We start from the raw sequence: 20709 nt of genomic DNA on the forward strand, positions 1-20709 counted from the left end.
GCGTATGACAACAAGATTGAAATGGGGTTTTTACCATTAGATCAGGAGAAAGCTTTTGACCGGGTCGAACATGTTTTTCTTTTTAACACCCTAAAGGCTTTTGGTTTTGGTGAAAATTTTATCTCAATGATGAGGCTATTATACTCTGAAGCTACATTTATGATAAAAGTGGCCGGTAGCTTAAGTTCTGCTGTGAAGGCTCAGAGGGGTATCAGGCAGGGCTGCCCCCTGTCGGGCCAACTTTACAGCATAATTATTTAACCCCTGCTATATAAGCTTAGGAAAGAATTAACAGGTCTACAAATCGACACTCTAAACTGACAACAACCCACCAAATTATCCGCATATGCGGATGATATCGCAGTTTTAATTAGAGGTGATGTTAAGGTGGTAAAATACGCTCTGGAGTGTTATGGAAGAGCTTCATCTGCAAAAGTCAACTGGCATAAGAGCGATGTGGTGTGGTCAAGCTGTTAAAAGTCCATCACTTCCTGGCATCATGGACTCTATCAAATATCAACAGATATTAAATGAAAACCTGACTGCCTCTGCCAGAAAGATTAAAATGGGCTGTGGTTGGATCTTCCAGCAGGACAATGATCCAAAACATACATCAAAATCAACACACAAATGGTTTACTGACCACAAAATCAACAAATGAATAAAACACCACAGAGTTGTTCTAGGAAAATATATTTACTGATGGGGTGGCATGTTCTTCAGCTCAACGTGGAGTTAACAGCACATCCCAAAGTGTTTTATTCCACTTTCAACACAGCAGCTTGGCAGCACTAACAATTTGTTAAAAAAAATTAATAAAAATCAGCCGTAACATTAAAACCACCTGACTAATGTGCAGGTCCTCCTTGTGCCGCTAAAACAGCTCTTACTCGTCGAGCCATGGACGCCACAAGACCTCTGAAGGTGTGCTGTGGTTTCTGGCACCAAGACCATAGTTCCTTTAAGTCCTGTAAGATGCAAGGTGGGCCTCCATGGATCAGACTTGTTTGTCCAGAACATCCCACAGATGCTCAGTTGTATTGAGATCTGGGGAATTTGGTGGCAGTCAACTCCTTGAACTCTGTCATGTTCCTCAAACCATTCCTGAACCATTTTTTGTAGTGTGTCAGGGAACATTATTCCGCTGAAGGAGACCACTGCCATTAGGGAATTTTGTTGCCATGAAGAGGTGTACGTGGTCTGCAACAGTGTTTGGTAAGTGGTACTTGTAAAAGTATATTAACATCCACACAAAAGCCAGGACCCAAAGTTTTCCAGCAGAACATTGCCCAGAACATCACATTGCTTCTGCCAGCTTTTGCTCCCCACTTGCATCAGTGAGCCTTGGGTGCCCTTGACCCTGTCACCAGTTCACCAGTTGTCCTTCCACGGGCCACTTTTGGTAGGTACAAGACCTGCCGTTTTGGCAATGCTCAGACCCAGTTATCTAGACGTCATAGTTTGTCCCTTATCGAAGTTGCTTAGATCCTTACACTTGCCCATTTTTCCCCAACCGTTCGCTTGGTGCCTGATATACCCCACCCCTTCACTGGTGCTGTTGTAATGAGATAATCAAAGTTCTTCACTTCACCTGTCAGTGGTTTTACTGTTGTAGCTGATCGGTGAATAGTTGCATTTAATGTTGTAGAATGAAAACACATTCCTGTTCTCACTTGTGTTAGCATGTTGTAACAGCTGTTCTTCCCTCACCTATTTTGTGGTGTGTTTATTTATTTATTTTTATTTATTTATTTTATTTAAAAAAAACAAAACTTTTTTTTTTATATATAAAACAAAGGAAAAAATGCTGCTTGTCATGTTACCGATAGGGCCACAAAAATGTCCTCTGTGCTGATGTCTTGGCTGTATCTGAAAACTTGTAGCTTTACCCCTGACTTTTACTGTGTTGACACTGGAGATTCCTTTCAGAAATGCTCCATTAATGTCTCCTAACATAAACCCACTAGGACTAAGATGATTTATGCATTGTAGCACCAAACAAAGATTTCAGTCACTTTTCTGTCTGTAAATTGTCCATCACTGTGTATGGGGCCATAGTCTTGTGTCCTTTATTCATCTCCGTAAATAGTCATCATATTAACCTGTTGACTGGTGTTTATCAGATAGGAGCCTGTGGTTTCCTACTCTGAACGCTGTTCGAGACATGTCGACTTCAGGAGGCCCCACTCCACCCTTCACCACCCTGTCAGTCACCCAACCAGCCAATCACATCACTCCTGTAGAGCTGCACCGACCAGAGAAACGCAACGCCATGAACTAGGCCTACTGGAGGTATGTTTTTCCATCAAATAAAGGACATAACTACTGGGTTTTCCAAAAGTCTCCATACATAAGGACTATGTTTGCCAGTACCAGGTCGGTTGTGCCTTCGTCAGTGGACGTGTACTTCTCGGTTGGTCTGCAACACGTGCAGTCTTTTTGAATTTGTTAATAAGTTTGGAAACTGTGTTGTATGTTTGCTGTGTTCGCCATGTTTCCTGTTAGTCCATCGCAACCTTGCCACAACTTCCTGATCCAGGCATGAGAATGATTTCAATACATTCTTCTCTTGTCAAAAGCGTTCTTAAAGGCTATCTGGGGGGGAAAAAATGAAAGTATGAAAAAAAAAAAAATTTTGGAAGACATTTAGGTTAAAAAAAAAAAATGTTAATTTCCCCCATGTATAATTCTGCTTTGTTGCATTGGACGTCTTTGTTTTGTTATATAAGGCGTTGGCTTTATACTCCGTTATAGGCAACTTTGCATAATAACATCAGTGCTTTTTTCCCCTACAGTGAAATGATCGAATGCTTTAATCAGATTGCTGAAGACTCAGAGTGCCGTGTGGTGGTGGTCTCGGGTGCAGGGAAAATCTTCACTGCAGGTACAGCAGTATGTCATTTTTTTTCAGAATTAGAAATATGCTTTAATTTTTATGTGGGTTTGCAGTGCTTTTACTCTCATAGCTGTTCATTATTATAATAAGCAATGGCTCCATGTGCTAAAACCACAACACTAAGTGAAGTTCATTTAACAAGCATCCTTATTCTTTCCTAGTGCAGAATGTATTACACTTCGAGTTTAGTAGTTAATAGTCTTTCTAATTAGGGATGTGCCAGGTATTCGAATACACATTTAACCTTTTGAGGTGCCATTAGTTAAGTCAAGTGGGTTTTTATTGTCATTCCTCTATATAGCTTGTATACACTGGAACAAAGTGACATTCCTTCCAGACCATGATGCAACACAGTTGTGTATTTGCACTTTAACTCACCCAGTCTTGCGTACTGTTCTGTGTGAGACGAGTGCAACACAATAAAAACACAAAACGGCAAATACACAGGACAGTAAATACACAGGACATGGACTGTAACTGTAAGCTACTGTGTAATGTAGCAGCACATGTATTGCAGCAATACTGGCAGCAGAAATAGTTCTCTAGTATAAAGTGACTGATGCAGCTAAGTAAAGTCTTACTGGGTTAGTGCGGTGTGCAGTGGTATGAGTCTTACTGGGTGAGGTGTTTGACTAGCCCAGGTGAGCACTGTAATCTGACTGTCTCAGGGAAGAAACTGTTGCAGAGTCTGCTGCTGGTGGCACGGACGCTCCTGTACCTTCTGCCAGATGGCAGACGGGTGAATGGTCTGTGAAAGGGGTCGTCCACAATACTGGTGGCTTTGTGGATGCACCGGTAGTTGAAGGAGGTGTCGTGGGTAGAGAGACCCGATGATCTTTCCAGGTGTCCTCACAATTCGCTGTAGGGTCTTGCGGTTGGAGGCGGTGCAGTTCCCGTACTACACCGTGAGACAGCTGGTCAGGACGCTCTCGATTGTCCCACTGTCGAAGGAGCATATTATTCGAATATTCAGGTGTCTGGGTATTGATTGTACCCTTTATTGCCATGAAGTCAATGAGAAAATCTGGTCAGGTCTAGCAGAACAGTTACGCCAGACATTGTGTAAGTTATAGGTGTTCATGTGCACTAGGGCTGCACGATTATGGCCAAAATGATAATCCCGATTATTTTCATCAATATTGAGATCTCGATTATTTATCACGATTATTAATTGATTTTAGTGACATTTTTTTATCGCACTTTCACATTTAAGTTTTCTCATGCCACAATATAACACACAAGTAGGCATGAGAACTTGAGCTGGTCAATTATGACAGAATTTAGGAACATAGTGTGAGCCATGACATTAATTTATCTTCTGATAAACTAAATGTAATATTTTCAGTTCATTTTACAGACTGTATGCAAAAAACAACCGTTAACCTGTTTGAAGTCTGCTCCTCTTAAATATATTTAAAGCTACACTATTAGACATTTCCACTGTCATGGTTCTGGGCTGGAGTCAGTTCTCGAACCGCTCTGTGTGTATTGTGTAGATATCTGAATAATCTCATATAGGATGTGATTGGGTGAGTTCATTTACCCGTCAGATGCAAAGCGCTTTAGTTTAATGGCGTTCATTAGGGATGCTCCGATCAGGATATTTACAGCTGAAACCGATCCAGATACAAATCTTTTTTATTTAAGCTTTAATCAGGAGTTCTGTCATAAACAGTTAAATGTAATCTCTCTGCTCATGGTCACTGTTAACTGAATAAAATAATAGCAATGAGAAATACTGTTGGTTAATTGATAAATATACAGCATAAAATATTTATTTTAAAATATCTTGAACAATAAAGAGTCCTAATTAAGAGTAGACTAACACAAAAATGATCCATATTAGGAAAAAGGCTAATAGCTTTCTAAGGAAATAGTGATCTAAGGTTAAGGTCAAACTGATATTAAATGCAACCCATAGTAATTAAACATTATTTCATTTCTCATTTTATTTATATTTTATGAAGTTATTATAATATCTATTTTTTTATATATATTAAATTATTTATTTATAACTAAGCACATTTTCTGTCTTTACATTTTAGTAGTTTTATTTTTGTTTATCAGTTTTAGATCGTTTCCCCAGTACAGTGTCCATGTCTGCTGATAATATTGTGTTTTGGGGGGATAAATCAAAACATGGAAACTGGAGTTGACTTTTCTAGTGATATCTGGCAACTGTGAGTGTAAGCGGAGTGAATTAGAGTTAGTGAAGGAGAGCGGCAGTGTACTGTATGTTTACAGACGGAACAGTTCTACTCTTGATTATGATTGGTGAGGAATTATTTAATAAAGAAGTCTGAATTAAACCCACCTTGTAACGTTATTATTAATTTACTCCGCCCGAAGCCGCTGTGTCTACACGAGCAGGTGAAAGTTCGGGTCATTTTGCGGGATCAATAAAAGATGGCGGTTGTGAGATCGGACAGTTGAGAGAAGCAGATGATGTAGAGTCACTTCATCATAATGGCTTCTTTGCAGTATTTCCACACTTGTACAGTGGACTGAGGAGATGAAAAGCAGTGTGAAAGTAACTGTTGCGCGGTGTAGATGTATTTTGGACTTCCTGTAGTTTTTATTCCGTTTGTATTATACAACTCCGAACAGGTCACTTGCACCGGTGTGAATAAATATTTATTCACAGTCGCACAAAGTACTTTTCAGTCACAGATGTGAGTGAAATAGTTGCACCGTAGAGCCCCGAGTTTATCTGCAAAGTTTTTTTCCCACTCAGCGTGATTAGGTTTAATGTCCCCGACAACCTCTGAAGTGCTATTTAGCATCGGGCTAATTTCATGATTTCCCCTCGCTCTGGAGCTCGAAGCGAAGCTAGCAACTCGAGGGCTAAAATGCTAATTCCGTTTCGGGGTTTTGGCACTACAAAATGACGTCATCCCGGCGCCACTCTATGGTGATTGGCTGTAGTGTAGGAGCCGCTTGATTTGATCTGCAGTGGAGTTTTCTGTGAGCGGAGGACGGAATTTAAATGTCAATATCGCAGTCGATCATGTTCATTTAATCGTGGGCAGTCAAAATCGTAATCGCGATCGATATTCCATTAATTGTGCAGCCCTAATCTGCACTAAAGAAGTTTCGGGAGCAAGCAGTTCACATTTTCAACTATGAAGTCTGCAGGACAGACAAGTGCTACAGTGCATTTACAATAGCTCTCAGTATAGCTCCATTCAAATATTCAGCAACAATGGACACATCAGGCACCTTGGATTTGCAGATTGAGCTCATTTTAAACCAGACACTAGAGAGAGACATTAGCTGAGAGACATGAGGTCATTTCCAGTAAGGGAACATAGTGAGTATCGATGCTCCCTGGTTTTTGTGGTGCGTTGTGGGATTTTTTAGGGAGCAAACGTTCCAGTGCACTGGAAGGATTTTGCAATTGAGACAACACTTAAAATGGCTGACTCCCTGGTCTCTTGAACCCATACCCTAAACCCAACAGGAAGTCAGCATTTTGATTTTTCTCTTCATTTTTTCCTCCGTTTTTTGCCATTTCCAGGCCTCGTACTTTAACGTACTCCTCCTAGAGCTTTCATCAGATCGGCATCACGTTCGGTCAGTCTCATCTACAGGCATTGACGATGCTAAATTGCGAAGCTTTTGAATTTTTGCTGCTCGCCGTGGGCGTGGCGCTCTCACAAATTTAGAAGTTTCACCATGAAAAAGGAAGTTGTTATAACTCAAACATAGAATGTCCAATCTAGGGATGTCACGATACCAAAAATCTAGTAGTCGGTACTGATACCAGCAAAAATACACGATACTCAATACCACTTTGTGTATAAATAAATAATACTTTTAACTCCTTTATTTAAACACTTGAGCATTATAAAAAACAACAGTCACATAATATAAAAAGCAATTACAAAATAGATATATAATAAATATGTAGGCATAAAATGTCTTTTCTTTGAGATGTTCTGAAATGAGGTCTGGTTTCGGTGTATAGTTTGGGGATCTCTGTATACATGAAGTAATTTTTGCCTGGTATCTGGGGTTGAACCGCTGAAGCAGAGGGAGGGGGAGGGGGAGAGGGAGAGGGAGGGGAGCAATCACATTTTAGCCCAGAACCTTTAGCTTGCCTTTGCCAGGAGATACAGACTTGGCTTTCAACAAGATAAAGAGCCAAGCATACTTCCAAATGAACACCAAAATGCTTCAAGAAACTCAAAATCAGTGTTATACAATGAGCTTAAAATGTCCTCCATGGTGGCATGGACCAGGACCCCTCGGTCTGCAGCATTACAGGAAGATTTCAGGTTAGACATTATGGGAAGAGTCTCGGTGCTGTTATTGTCTCTGGGGCAGACATCAGTTAACATTGTGACCCCTTCCCTGGAGAGAACAGCATTACAATTCTGAAAACAGTTTTTGTAAATAATAATTCACTACTTAAAGCATGTACCCGAGCTCCTGCTACGCAGTAACTAAAACTGTCTGCAACTCACGTGTTACTTCATTCTTTAGTTCCTTCTCTTAAGTGTAGAGCCTCTGTCAGATTGTTTGTTAGTGTCTCTCATAAGAACTTCCCCAGAGTAGGACAACTGGCAAAACATTACTTGTGTATTCAAGCCACAAGCTCCCCCACTGAGAGGGTTTTTAGTACAGGTGGCAACATTGTCACATGTAAAAGGGCATCTTTGAAGCCAGATAATGTAGACCAGCTTGTATTTCTTGCTAGAAACCTCTAGAGCCTGTCATAGGGTGTCATCGACCCCCAACAATGTCCCTGCCCCAGCAACATGTGTTCTTGTTATTGCTCACACTTTTTCTGTTTTCTTCAGCAACTCTGAGCATTTTTCATATTTTTTTTATCCTGGCTGAAGCACTTTTATTTCAATCTATAAGAATAAAATAGTAATAAGTTAAAGATATTAATATTGACAAAGGTGAGAGTTTTGTTTATTTGACAGTGATTTCACATTTCTTGTTTGTATGAAGGTTAAATTCAAAATAATTTTTTTAATTTCTAAATTATTATATAGTTTTATAGGAGGAGGTTTCATAGACTTGGCATTCATTTTACAGAAGTTTGAAGGTACAGACATCTGTTGTGGGTGTCCTTGGCAGTTTTTCTGAGGATTTATATTGTTCTTATCGATATCGGAGTTATATCGTATCGACCGAAATTAAGCAATATATCGTGATCTACATTTTGGCCATATCGTCCAGCCCTACATGAAGGATGACCATGACAGGGAGTTCTCCATTACCTGTCAGTGCAAATTTTCACGGTGCCTTCGTGTCCTGACCTGTTTCTGATTGAGAAAGTGTGGTGCGTTATGAAGCGCAAAAGAGTGCAACCAAGGCCCTGTATAGTTGCGCAGCTGAAGAAATCTATAATGGATGAATGGTAGAAAATCCCGCTTGTTAATAAAAGAAATGGTGATGTTACACAGTGTTAAACAACTTTTTAGGAGTTTGTTGCAGTCATCAGATGTGAAATGAGTGTGAATTCAATTTATTTTTTAAATATTCAAAGTACAACATCAAATAATGTGTTTTCAATATAGTACAGGGTGAATTGAATTTTCAAATGTCTCTTTGGTTTTGGGGTTTGTTTGTTTGTTTTGTTTTTTTTTGCATTTTCCATATTGTCCCAGCCTTTTTGGAATTGGGGTTATAGATAAAGAGAACCCAATTAAACTAATGAGACAAAAATATAATACTTCATCATTTATATATTGAGGGAAATGAACCAATATTACATATCTGTGAGTGGCAAAAGTATGTGAACCCTTGCTTTCAGGATATGGTGTGACCCCCTTGTGCAGCAATAACTGCAACTAAACAGTTCCGGTAACTGTTGATCAGTCCTGCACATCGGCTTGGAGGAATTTTAGCTTCAACTCTGGGATGTTGGTGGGTTTCCTCACATGAACTGCTTCCTTCAGGTCCTTCCACAACATTTCTAGTGGATTAAGGTCAGGACTTTGACTTGAACATTCCAAAACATTCACTTAATTCATTCTACCAAAAATGGTTAAAGAAGAAAAGTGTGTTTAAGGTTGTTTTCTTGCTGCATGACCCACTTTCTCTTGAGATTCAGGCAAATTAACTGCTAATCTTCGAGGTTCTTACTCTATGGTTAGAAGTACAATATTTGTGCCACTCACAGATTTGTAATATTGCATCATTTTCCTCAATAAATAATTGACCAAGTATCATATTTCAGTCTGGTTTGTTTAATTGGGTTCTTGCCTACTTTTAGGACTTGTGTGGAAAATCTGATGTGTTAGGTCATATTTATGCAGAAATATAGAAAACTTTCACATTTCAAGCTCCACTGTATCTGGTGTGCAGTGGCTTTGGTATCATGTACGTGTTGGGAGAAACAGTCTTCTTAGATTCACTCAATTCTGAATGTTCACACTTTAACTGTTCTTCCCCCCAGTTGTATAGTGAATATACAGCTTAATAGAATGATTAAAGATCTAGCAGCAAGGTCGTTTTCCCTATTTGGGGAAAACATTTATTATTAAAGTAGGGTTGAACGAAGTGCATTTCATTTGACTATTTATTGGAATTGTAACAAAATGTTAACTTTATCACTATTAGAAGACCGATTTGTGGTCTTATCCTCATTACAGGCACGGATGCTGATCACAGAGGAGAGCCTGATGACCACGATCGTCCGCACACTCGATGATCACCTGAGACATCCAGACCAGCAGGGACGATTTCAGTTTGAACTCTACAGTGCACAAAAGGTCTTTAAATTCCGCAGGGTCCAGAGTCTTATAGAAGACCTCAAGTACGGCTGGAAAAAAGCAGAATGTGTTACACTGTCTGTCAGAGAATATCATTATTAATGATAATTAATAGCTAATCATTCTCATTAAACTTTTTTTTTTTTTAAACTCAGATATGTCCTGATTAGCCGTCCAACAGAGTGGACCGACAAGCTCAGGGAGAAGTTTCTGGAAGGACTTGATGCTTTCTTGGAGCTGCTCAAGTGCATGCAGTGTGTTTACGTGTGTTTGTATAAGCCATGTTAACTTGCAGTTATAGATGTAATAATCATGTAGGGGGGGAAATATAGCCATGTTCTTTAATATCAGTAGTATAATGTGTGTTGGGGATTTGTGATTTCTGCAGGGTATGGACCCAGTAGTACGCGACGTGGACCAAGACATAGAGATGGAACCATTGTGGGTGACAGCCTTCACATTGCAGATGAAGCTCACACACATTCTCAGTGATGCAAGAGTGGTGTGCCAGTGATGTGAGTACTAACACACTCACCAGTACTAGTATATTACAATATGTGCACACTCTACAGGAGTTCTGGTAGTGCGACCATAGCAGCAAATGCACATATTATTCCTGCACAAACTAAAAACAACAAGATCTGTCTGAAGATCACAGGACTTTTGTCTTTGTCATGTCTTTGAGGTGTATGGAAATGATTGGCTCTGAGTAGGGATTTCTTGAAGGTCAAAGTTCTACATGTGGTTGTAAATTTAAATCTATACATGGAAGCCTTCAAATAAGAAGGAAGTATTCGACGTGCAGGAAGTGGACAAAATAACTAACAGTACATGAAAAAGCATCTTGACAAGCACAGCTATTGTGTATGGGTGAATCATTGTGCCAGCTAACAGCATGCAGCCACTATAAAAATGGTCTGAAAATGATCCCTTAATGAGTTTTCAGAAGTAACAGGCAACTGACAGAGCTCCAGTTCGGCTAAATAGTGGGTGTTGTAATTGCAGGTGCATCAGTCCCCAAAATTGGCTTGATGCGTTAGTCGGTGTTCCCGGTGTTACATGGTGTTCGGCCACACAGCGATTACATCACTTGCCCGCTGCGGCATTGCCCCTACTGTCATTTTGCTTTTTTCTAGTAATAAAAATCATTTAGTTCAGTTAGGACGCTGCAATTAAAAACTGAGCGCGTTTGCTCAATTCATCATGAGCCGAAGGGTCAGAGTCGCAGCACAGATCAGATTTCATTCATCACTTGACGAGATTGAGGCGAGCTCACTGATGACGGGATGGCGAAAGATTTAGGTTCAGGAGTTCTAGGTTTAATATAAGCGAGACCTGAAAGGGAGCTGCAAATGGCCTCAGTGCTTTTGGTGTTCACAGTACAGTTGGACTCGAAAGTGGACCCAGTTCTGTTTCTGGAAATTTTAGTGGTGATGAGATCTCTGATCACTTGGTGTTCACACTAACTCTTTTCCCATAGTTTAATAGTGACTATGCCATTCAAGATGGTTGCTTTACACGATACAATCATTTGGCTGAAATGCTATGATTTGGCTGAAACACAGAGCAGTCAAAGCAGATTTAAAGTGAAATACCAGAAGCATTTTTGATGCTCAACCATCAAAATCAGTTTATGCTTTATGCCATAGTACTACTGGTTGATGTGGCTGGTTGGGGTAAACAAAATGCATGCATACACTACATATATTACCCACTTACTGTATACTGATTTATACTGTAACTATTGTTCCAGTCACTGACAGTTCTGTTAATACTGATGCCTAACAACTTAAGCTCTATAAAATTATTGCTATTACTACAGTGGCTCTATTAGTTAATGTCATGTTGCTAACGAAAATGCTGACATTATTGTAGGACCACATGATCCCAAAGTAAAACATCTGAGTTGTTTTTCTGTTAGGTAACGGAAAACTGTAGCTATACATGTACAGCAACTCTCAAGTTCTTTATCTACTGTATACTGAATATATATGTGTACTGAACACTAACACAGTGGTCTCCTAAATCACCAGGTTTAAACATCATTGACCCTTTTATGGGAGTATCTGGAATGCAGACTCAGTAGATGTCCGTCTCCTTTATCTCTTGAACGGAGGGGTTTTCCTGGTGAAGAATGAAGAACATCCCAACACAATGCACTCAGGACTTGCGTGACTGCATTCCAAGAATTTTTCAAGCTGTTCTGTAGTCAAAGGGCTGCATGTAATCCTTATTAGGTCCTTAAATATTGTACCGATTAATATCGTTACAAGTTTCTTTTTTTAACGACACCCTGTATGTGTGCATGTATGTTGTAGCCTGAAGTGATTTCTGACAAGATTTCTAGGTCATATGTAAATATTTATTATATTTATTGCTGGCTGCCTCACCTACGCTAACCTGAATTTCTGAGAGGATATAACGGCAATTTATAATAGCTGCCCTGAGCTAACAGAACAGGAGATCTGAATGCAGTCATAAAACTACTTTTCAGTGGCCAGGTACCTACTCCAACATCTGATGTGTGCATGACCTTGAGTTTATCAATCAAAGACGCACCCTGCAATTTGCCTTTTGCATAAGGACTGTCCATGCTGAGCCTGTTATGTGCTATATATTTGCAGGAGTGGGTGCTAATTGAAGCCTGTAAGAAGTGCCTAACAGTTCTGACTCACTGCCACAGCGGTTTTACTGATGGAGAACAACCCATCACTCTTAGTATGTGTGGACACTCAGTGGACACCATCCGCTGCTGTGTCTCACAACAGAAAGTCAGCATTCACCTACCGGTGTCTAGATTGCCTGCAGGTAGGAGACCGAATGTACCAAGTTTATCAAAAGTGTGTACTTCAGTGTTTCTTGAAATTGAGGATTTTAAACTTAATTTCTGCTTTTTATTTATTTACTTATTTATTTTATTTTATTTTATTTTATTAAGGACTTCATGCTCTCCTTAGCAAGACAGAAGTGACTCGCAGTTTACAGGTATGTATGTTGGTGGTGGTTGGTGTGTGTGAGAATATTTGTACCAACAAATGTGGTGTGTCCTTTTCCACAGTGTGTACTGAGCCCCCGATGGTGATTGAGACCCACTTCGCTGCCTGGTTCTCTGTGCACAGGTGCATGCTGGGATGTGGACGGTAAATGACTACTCATTATCCAATTAGGTATGCTGTAACAAATGAAATATTTTTAAATCTGTTTGTATTGTTTAGCACCATAAAATGCTAACCTATAAACAACCTCCCCCCCCCCCCCTTTTAAAATTATATATATATATATTTTTGTTTGTTTGTTTGTTTGTTTTTTAACAGGTCAACAACCAATACAATGTGAAGTGATTGATGATGCTCCATGAGTGACCTCATGATGCTCCAGGTTGGCATTTTGTATTTTTTTTGTGTGTATTTGTATTATTTATATATATTATTTATATAATGAAAATGAGAAGAATTTTCTGAGCAATGATTCTGGTGTACTGTGAGCAGGTGGGGGCTTCCATGATGGATCCCAACCACTTTCTGATGATTGTGCTCAGTCGTTTTGAGCTCTTTCATATCGTTAGTTCAGCCGACTGCAGGAAAAGATACAACATCGAGAACACGGATAAGGTGTGTAATACATGTTTTCAGTAATTGCCTTTTCTGCATTGAGTGGTTCTCACAGTTTATGGGTAATTTTCTGTTCCAGGATGTAATCCAGCAGAACAGCACTTTAATAGAAGAGATGCTTCACCTCATTATAATGGTTGTGGGTGAGTGCAGACCGTTTTGGAAGCAAATTAAAGACGTGGATAGGGCGTTTTATTTGTTATGTATATTTGTAATAATACACAGCCAGAAAGGTATGTGTGCCTAATAATTGTGTGTATTATTGCTATCTGTGTGTGTCTTAGGTGAGCGGTTTACACCAGGCATTGGGCATGTAGAAGACTGTGATGAACTAAAGAGAGAAATCATACATCGGCTTTGTATTCGTCCCATGGCTCACAGTGAGCTGGTCAAGGCCTTGCCTGAAAATGTGAGTAGACGTACTCATGGAATTATTCAATTAGTTATGGATTTTCTATGTGCTGCTGTCCAGTTATATTATATTATATCGAAAGCCTTCTTATGAAATGTGTTTCAAAGGCTTCATAAGTCTGTATTTTAGGAGAATAAAGAGACAGGAATGGACAGAGTCCTTGATAGTGTTGCACTGTTTAAGTTGGTGTCTCATTCTCCTTCCAGATGCTTCCTTCCTTCCTTCCAGATGCTTTTCTACAGAGTAGACAGGAACTTGATCCATGCATATGAATTCAGAAACTGCCCTATCCAGTTTCTTTGCTTCGTTTGAGTTTTGTCATATTTTCTGTGCCTTTTATTTTAATTTTCAGAGAGAGAGAGATTATTAATTGGTGGTCGGTGGAGCAATCATATTTTAGCCCAGAACCTTTAGCTTGCCTTTGCCAGGAGGTTCAGACTTGGCTTTCAACAAGATAAAGAGCCAAGCATACTTCCAAATGAACACCAAAATGCTTCAAGAAACTCAAAATCAGTGTTTTACAATGAGCTTAAAATGTCCTCCATGGTGGCATGGACCAGGACCCCTCGGTCTGCAGCATTACAGGAAGATTTCAGGTTAGACATTATGGGAAGAGTCTCGGTGCTGTTATTGTCTCTGGGGCAGACATCAGTTAACATTGTGACCCCTTCCCTGGAGAGAACAGCATTACAATTCTGAAAACAGTTTTTGTAAATAATAATTCACTACTTAAAGCATGTACCCGAGCTCCTGCTACGCAGTAACTAAAACTGTCTACAACTCACGTGTTACTTCATTCTTTAGTTCCTTCTCTTAAGTGTAGAGCCTCTGTCAGATTGTGTGATTGATAAAGAAAAGCACATAAATGACAAAATACCAGTTTGAGTGCCTAGTGGTCTAATCAGGAAATCCTCTTTGGAAGCTCAATATATGCACTTAGCCATTTGCATTTTGATTCGGCTGTTAGTGCTGAGGATGTCCTTAAGGTGATGTGCTGCTTTTGGCAGATTTAGTAATTCTCTTTAGTCACATGAGCACTAATGGTTTTTCTAAATTTTTATGTAGTTTATTTTGGATACAGGCAGAGGAAGCTCAGCGAAAGCTTAAGAGACAGAATGGAGAGGACCCAGGTAAGCTATTTCTTCAGTGATTATAGTCATATCTGAAAATGATTGGTCAGTTGAATGCAGATTGCTGAAGTGTGAGTGTCTGTGTGTGTCGTAGCCCTGCCTCCATTCTGCCCACTGTTTGCCAGCTTGGTAAACATTCTGCAGTGTGACGTGCTGCTTGGCATGCTGGGAGCTGTGCTGCAGTGGGCTATGGAGCCCAGTGGAGGACACTGGTCTGAGTCCATGCTGCAGAGGGTAAATGTTTGGATGTTTTGTTAAAATGACATGATAGTGTAGTATATTCAACAAAATTCCACTTGCTATGCTGTGTTCATGAGCATCACTTTTTAATGACTGAGTAGTGTTCACAATTCTGTATGTGTGTGTTGCTACAGGTGCTGCACTTGATAGGCATGGCTCTGCTGGAGGAGCAGCAACAGCTAGAGAACATTGGGGATGACGATGAAGTTACTTTCAACTTCACCCTCAAAATCTCCCATAAGTTTTGTACATCATCTCACACAATAGAAAGTCTCAAGCCTGTAGTTAGATCTGTGGTTCTTGTATCACAGGTCCCGGTGAAGCCCCCGGCAACACTCCAAGCATCCTGGCTCTGTGAGAGACCTTGCAGTGCGCGCCTCACTTGGAAGTGCACAAAGACATGATTCGCTGGATCCTTAAAGTGAAATTACATCTTGATTATGTTTGCAATTTGCCTTTCTCTCTCTATGCGTGCACCTAATATGTCCACCAGGTGGCAGCTTAGCATGTTTTGCAATTCGCTCACTGAAGGTAGGCGCAACATACAAAAGATGAGCGTTTTTACCATGAAGTTTAAAGCAGTGCTGCATCATCAAGACCTGTTTGAAATCCAAGCAGTGCAACACCGCTCAAGGTGGCGTGGCCGGTAGGCAAAGCAGCACCTCTCACCACGGTGAAGCACAAATGCTTCACTGTCACAAAGCGGTTTTGCTGCTGATCATCTGTAGGTGGCCCTAGGGGTGTTTTGATGTGGCTTATTGTGCGTATTACTTAAAAGCTGTATGTCAACATGAATATTTAAATGACATGTAAGGATTGCTTACTACACAAACTGAATTTCCATGCACTGTGATGTGTGCATTTTATTTTCCATATAGTGAAAACTGTCAGGACACCTGCACCAGGCAGAACATGTACATATAAAGGCCATGGTGTAGGCCAAGGCTAATGATGTATTGTAGTATGTACTTTGAAGAGAAACAGGCAAATTAAATGTTAGTAAAATTGTAATGCATCTTCAGTATTTAATGGTATGGTGTGTGTATATACTTTTTAGTGCACAAATGTGTTCTATTGAACATCTGCTTAATTTTGCAAGACTTTGATTGTGTGTGCATGTAGTTCTAACTAGTTTCTTTTAAAAGTATTTTCCTAAATTATGTATCTTTTTCTACACAGATGGTGGTTAGCATTAAAACGATGCGTGAGGGCACAGCTGCTGCACCTCCCTGTGAAGGAACAGGGCACTGTCACAAGGAGGTCAGACTTTGAGCAACTTTCTATTCCACTGACATATTAACCATCACCCTTTAAAGTGTTGAAGAGCTTAAATCTACCTGTGTGTGTGTGTTGCAGACTGTGTGGGACAAAGACAAAGCAGAGAGAAAAAGGAAAGCTGAACTGTGCTGGAAAAAGACCATGGCTCAAACATTAGAGAGCCAGAGTCATTTTATCAATAAGTACATAGATCTGCTCACGCAGGATTCAGAGGATCTGGACGCCTCAGCCTCTACATCAGCAGAGCATAGGTACCTAAGCATGCTCGTAGTGACGCAGTGTTCTTAATAAGTCAACTTGTATTGTATTCTCGATATCCAATCAGTACATTTATGTCAGTAAATGCATGCATCAACAGCTCCTTGACTTTGCTGAGCAGTTGTCTGTTCTTTGTCCTAAAAGTTCTTGCATATAATGGTGGTCTTCACATAACATAAGTAAATTCCCATCCTTAAACTCTTTATCTTGCATATTCATTTAGAGCATTTTCTGTTGGGGTAAATGAGTAGAGAGGATCCTAGGCCATTTTTAGCAATTTCCTTGTGATTAAAAAAAGATGAACCCATTTATTCAACATTGATTATTTTAACAAATTCAGAGGGACCTTAACATAAAATTAAGGTTATAGTGTACTTGTACCCATCCGTCTCTGCTTGGTACAGCCCCAGTTCATGTGACAGTGCTCTGGTGTGTGTGGGACCTCGTCGTTGGCGTGCCAGAGGAGGAGAGAGGAGGCAGATGGAGATGTGTATCCTGTGTCACGAAGCGCAGGAGATCCTACCTGATGGCACTGCCCTGGTGCTCGCTGCCTTTGTCCAACGCTCTACGGTCATGTCCAAGATCCGCAAAAGACCCCCTCACAATCCAGGTAAGGTTATGGTTTACAGTGTGCAAGTCAAGTAATTGGATAGGTTTGAGTAGCCAGTGTGCTTATTTCTGGAGGATACATGTGCGTTACAGAGAGCTATGATCCCCTCTTCATGCACCCTGACCTGTCCTTTGGTACCCATACCGGCAGCTGTGGCCACATCATGCACTCTCACTGCTGGCAGAGGTGAGGAGTTGGGCAAAATGTTACTTCTAGACAGCCTTCTACTTAATCCCAAATAAAAAGTTTTGCTGCTTTCAAATGTTTGTGGATATAGGCAATAGAATCAGCAGCTAACAGTAAATAGTTTGTCTAGAAAATAATGACCTTTATATGAGCAATTACAATAAATTAGCTAATATTAATCAATCAGTCTGGATGTTTTGTGACCGAAAGTCAAAAATCTAATCTGTGATGTACAGGAAAGTCTTCATGGATGTGTGGTGATCGATAAGATGTAGATCGAAATTGGATGTGTTTGGCTTAAATATGCCATCTGCAGATATATATATATATTTTTTGTCCCAATACAGTGAGCTGATCATCGACACAAAGCATGAAACAAAGCTTGCTATGTGCACTTGACTATTTTTCACTGTCTTAGATCAAGCCAGTGTTACTTTCATAGTCTGTAAACTTATTGCGCCTCATGGGGAAGCAAAGAACGTTAACCTGATCTGACCTTAGGAGTAAGTGCAGTTCAATTCAATTTTATTTGTATAGCGCTTTTTACAATAGACATTGTCTCAAAGCAGCTTTACAGAAATATCAACATGGTATACAGATATTAAAGGTGTGAATTTATCCCAACTGAGCAAGCCACTGAGTGGCGACGGTGGCGAGGAAAAACTCCCTAAGATGTTTTAAGAGGAAGAAACCTTGAGAGGAACCCGACTCAGAAGGGAACCCATCCTCATCTGGGTAACAACAGATAGTGTGAAAAAGTTCATTATGGATTTATATGAAGTCTGTATGGCCTTAGGAGCAGCCATAGAGTATCAAAAGCTAAAGAAATCAGGTGATTGAACTTGTTATATATACATCAGAATATATCCACTGGACATTATTAAAGTATAATGAGGTGGGGGTCAGAGTGCAGACTGCTGTGTTAATGCACCCCTGAGCTGAGAGGTGTGTATCATTGAGCTTATGTGTGTTTGTGTCTGGTTTATTTGCAGGTCTTTGAATATCAATGATGCAGACAGGGAGGAGAAATATAACAGGTATTTACATACCAGTTAGTGTGTGTGTGTGTGTGTGTGTGTGTGTGTGTGTGTGTGTGTGTGTGTGTGTGTGTGTGTCTCTGCACCACTTAACTCCTGTCTCCCATTTTTACTGCATTTGTAAAACTGGAGACACTGCAGGGGGAAACCACTCAAACCCTCTAGTGTGTGAATCTCCCAGAGCTTACACATTCAAACTGAAACTACACAAGCACTACAAACATGTGTGTGTGTGTGTGTGTGTGTGTGTGTGTGTTTGTGTAACAAATACAGTAACAGTAAACCGTTTTTGTGTTGATCTTGATGTACGTTTTGGATCATTGTCCTGCTGGAAGATCCAACCACGGCCAATTTGAAGCTTTCTGGCAGAGGCAGTCAGGTTTTCATTTAATATCTGTTGATATTTGATAGTCCATTACGCCATGTATCCTTTCTCTGTACCGTCACTTTGGGGTGGTAGTTACATCCATTGACTTGGATAAGCAAGTTACAAGCCATCGATAAGGGAAACCTGAGATCAAGATACATCTCAGGTTTTATTTATTTATTTTCATTTATTTATTTATTTATTTATTTATTTATTTATTTAAGAACTCACTTTTTACATTCCTTCTAATAAGTCGCCTAAATGCATTCTTAAGTTCATTCTGCTTAAGGCACTCCACAAAAGCTTAGTGGAGTAGTACTCCAGCTACCCAGGAGTAGTTGATTAAAAATAGTCGAGAGTATTTGTTTATAAAACTAATTGTTGAAGCCCTAAAAAGAGCAGTGTTCCTGTGGACCTCAGGGGAAGCAGTAAGGAGCTCTGTTCATTTGAGAACTTTAAGAAAAGTAACCTGGGTGAAGCTCTTCATGAATCTGGGAGATGTTGAGTATGTGCAAAAAATTTAAATATAACATTTAAAAAGTTTAAGATTTCACAGCATATTTGTGTGTGTGTGTTATTTCAGTATTAATGTTCTTATTATTATTTTAAAACTTTTTTTAAAAAAACAAACACACACATGTGCCAGGGTGTACAAACGTTTTTTTTTTCCTGGTTGCGTATTTAAAATTCTTACTTGAACCGGTACATCTATACGATATATTTTCGTCATGTGTGTGCTTGTGTGTGTATTTGCACATGTATGTGCACGTGTGTGTTTTCCTACTATAGGTGTTTAAGGACTCTTTGATCCACCAGAGGACGGGTGATAAAAAGAACCCATTTCGGTACTTCTCTAAGCAGGAGCTGAAGGAGCTTTTCACACTGGAGGACACGTACTCGTCCTCCACTCGGCTGCAGCTGCAGTCGCTCCACTCGTCTGCGTGCCGCTCCGACCCTGAGCTGCAGTGCCACATCTCCTCTCTGAAGGGCATGAATGTGTTTGGCGTGTCCCGTCATGACTTGCTGTTCTCTAATGAGGATACTCTGCAGGACGAGGACAAATATGGTCACAATTTGGCCCATATCTGTTCAGCGGCGCTATATCTAGGCCATATGTGACGGATAATATCCACATGTGGCCCAAACGTACTTGCTATTTGGGATGTCTGGTTGGGGTGTGAAAATTTTAGATGCTGGATTGACAGTTATATTATTAAATAACAATATGTACAGCAAGATTATTAATTGGAGTAGCAGAAGTAATGAAAATAGCAAATGTTAATATTCATAAATACAGGTAATGGGATTTAGTGTTAATAGTGCAAGAGTAAGTGTAAATATGAATCTGAAACAGATGTGGCTGTTCATCTCGGTGCTTTAATTGAAGAAAAAGTTAAAAAAATTTTAGCCATGTTGCATAACGTACATAAAGGGCAAGCAGGCGGAGCTTGTGTCCCCAAACATGATCATTGCTTGCTTTGATGTACAAAACTCCTCATATGGCATAGAGCATGCACCATACAGCATTCCTCAAATCTAGGCCTAATTCTAAACCACTTTAGCTGGAAGACCCACCCACACACTGTGTGTGTCAGTGACTGTGTCTGTACGGTTGGATGATGATGCAGGTGTGTGTGTGTGTGTCAGTGACTCAGGTGTCTGTACAGTAAGCTGATGAGCAGTTGTATCTCACTGTCTCCAGTGTTAATGTCAATGGCCTTCAGAAAAAAGTCCAGTGCTTCCTGTTTCCTCCCTTCAGACAAACACTGTTTCCCAGAATGCACCAGTGAATCAAACAATTCCTCTTGATGTTTGACATCATTTGGACTCTGCACTTCAGTGGCTGCACACTGATGCACAACTTCACTAGAGGCCAGTTGAACGTCAGTGAAGCTCTTTACCATCACCTTCCTCTTCCTCCTCGCACTCAACCATGTGTTCACTAGGCTCTGGCTC

General features: G+C 40.1%; 1 pseudogene; it reads left to right on the plus strand.

The window, feature by feature from the left end:
- Positions 1-2137: 2137 nt before the first annotated feature.
- LOC128604587 (E3 ubiquitin-protein ligase UBR2-like) lies at positions 2138-20052 on the plus strand (annotated as a pseudogene).
- The last annotated feature ends 657 nt before the right edge of the window (positions 20053-20709 follow it).

Source organism: Ictalurus furcatus, unplaced genomic scaffold, assembly GCF_023375685.1.
Source record: "Ictalurus furcatus strain D&B unplaced genomic scaffold, Billie_1.0 ctg2, whole genome shotgun sequence".
Lineage (NCBI taxonomy): Eukaryota > Metazoa > Chordata > Actinopteri > Siluriformes > Ictaluridae > Ictalurus > Ictalurus furcatus.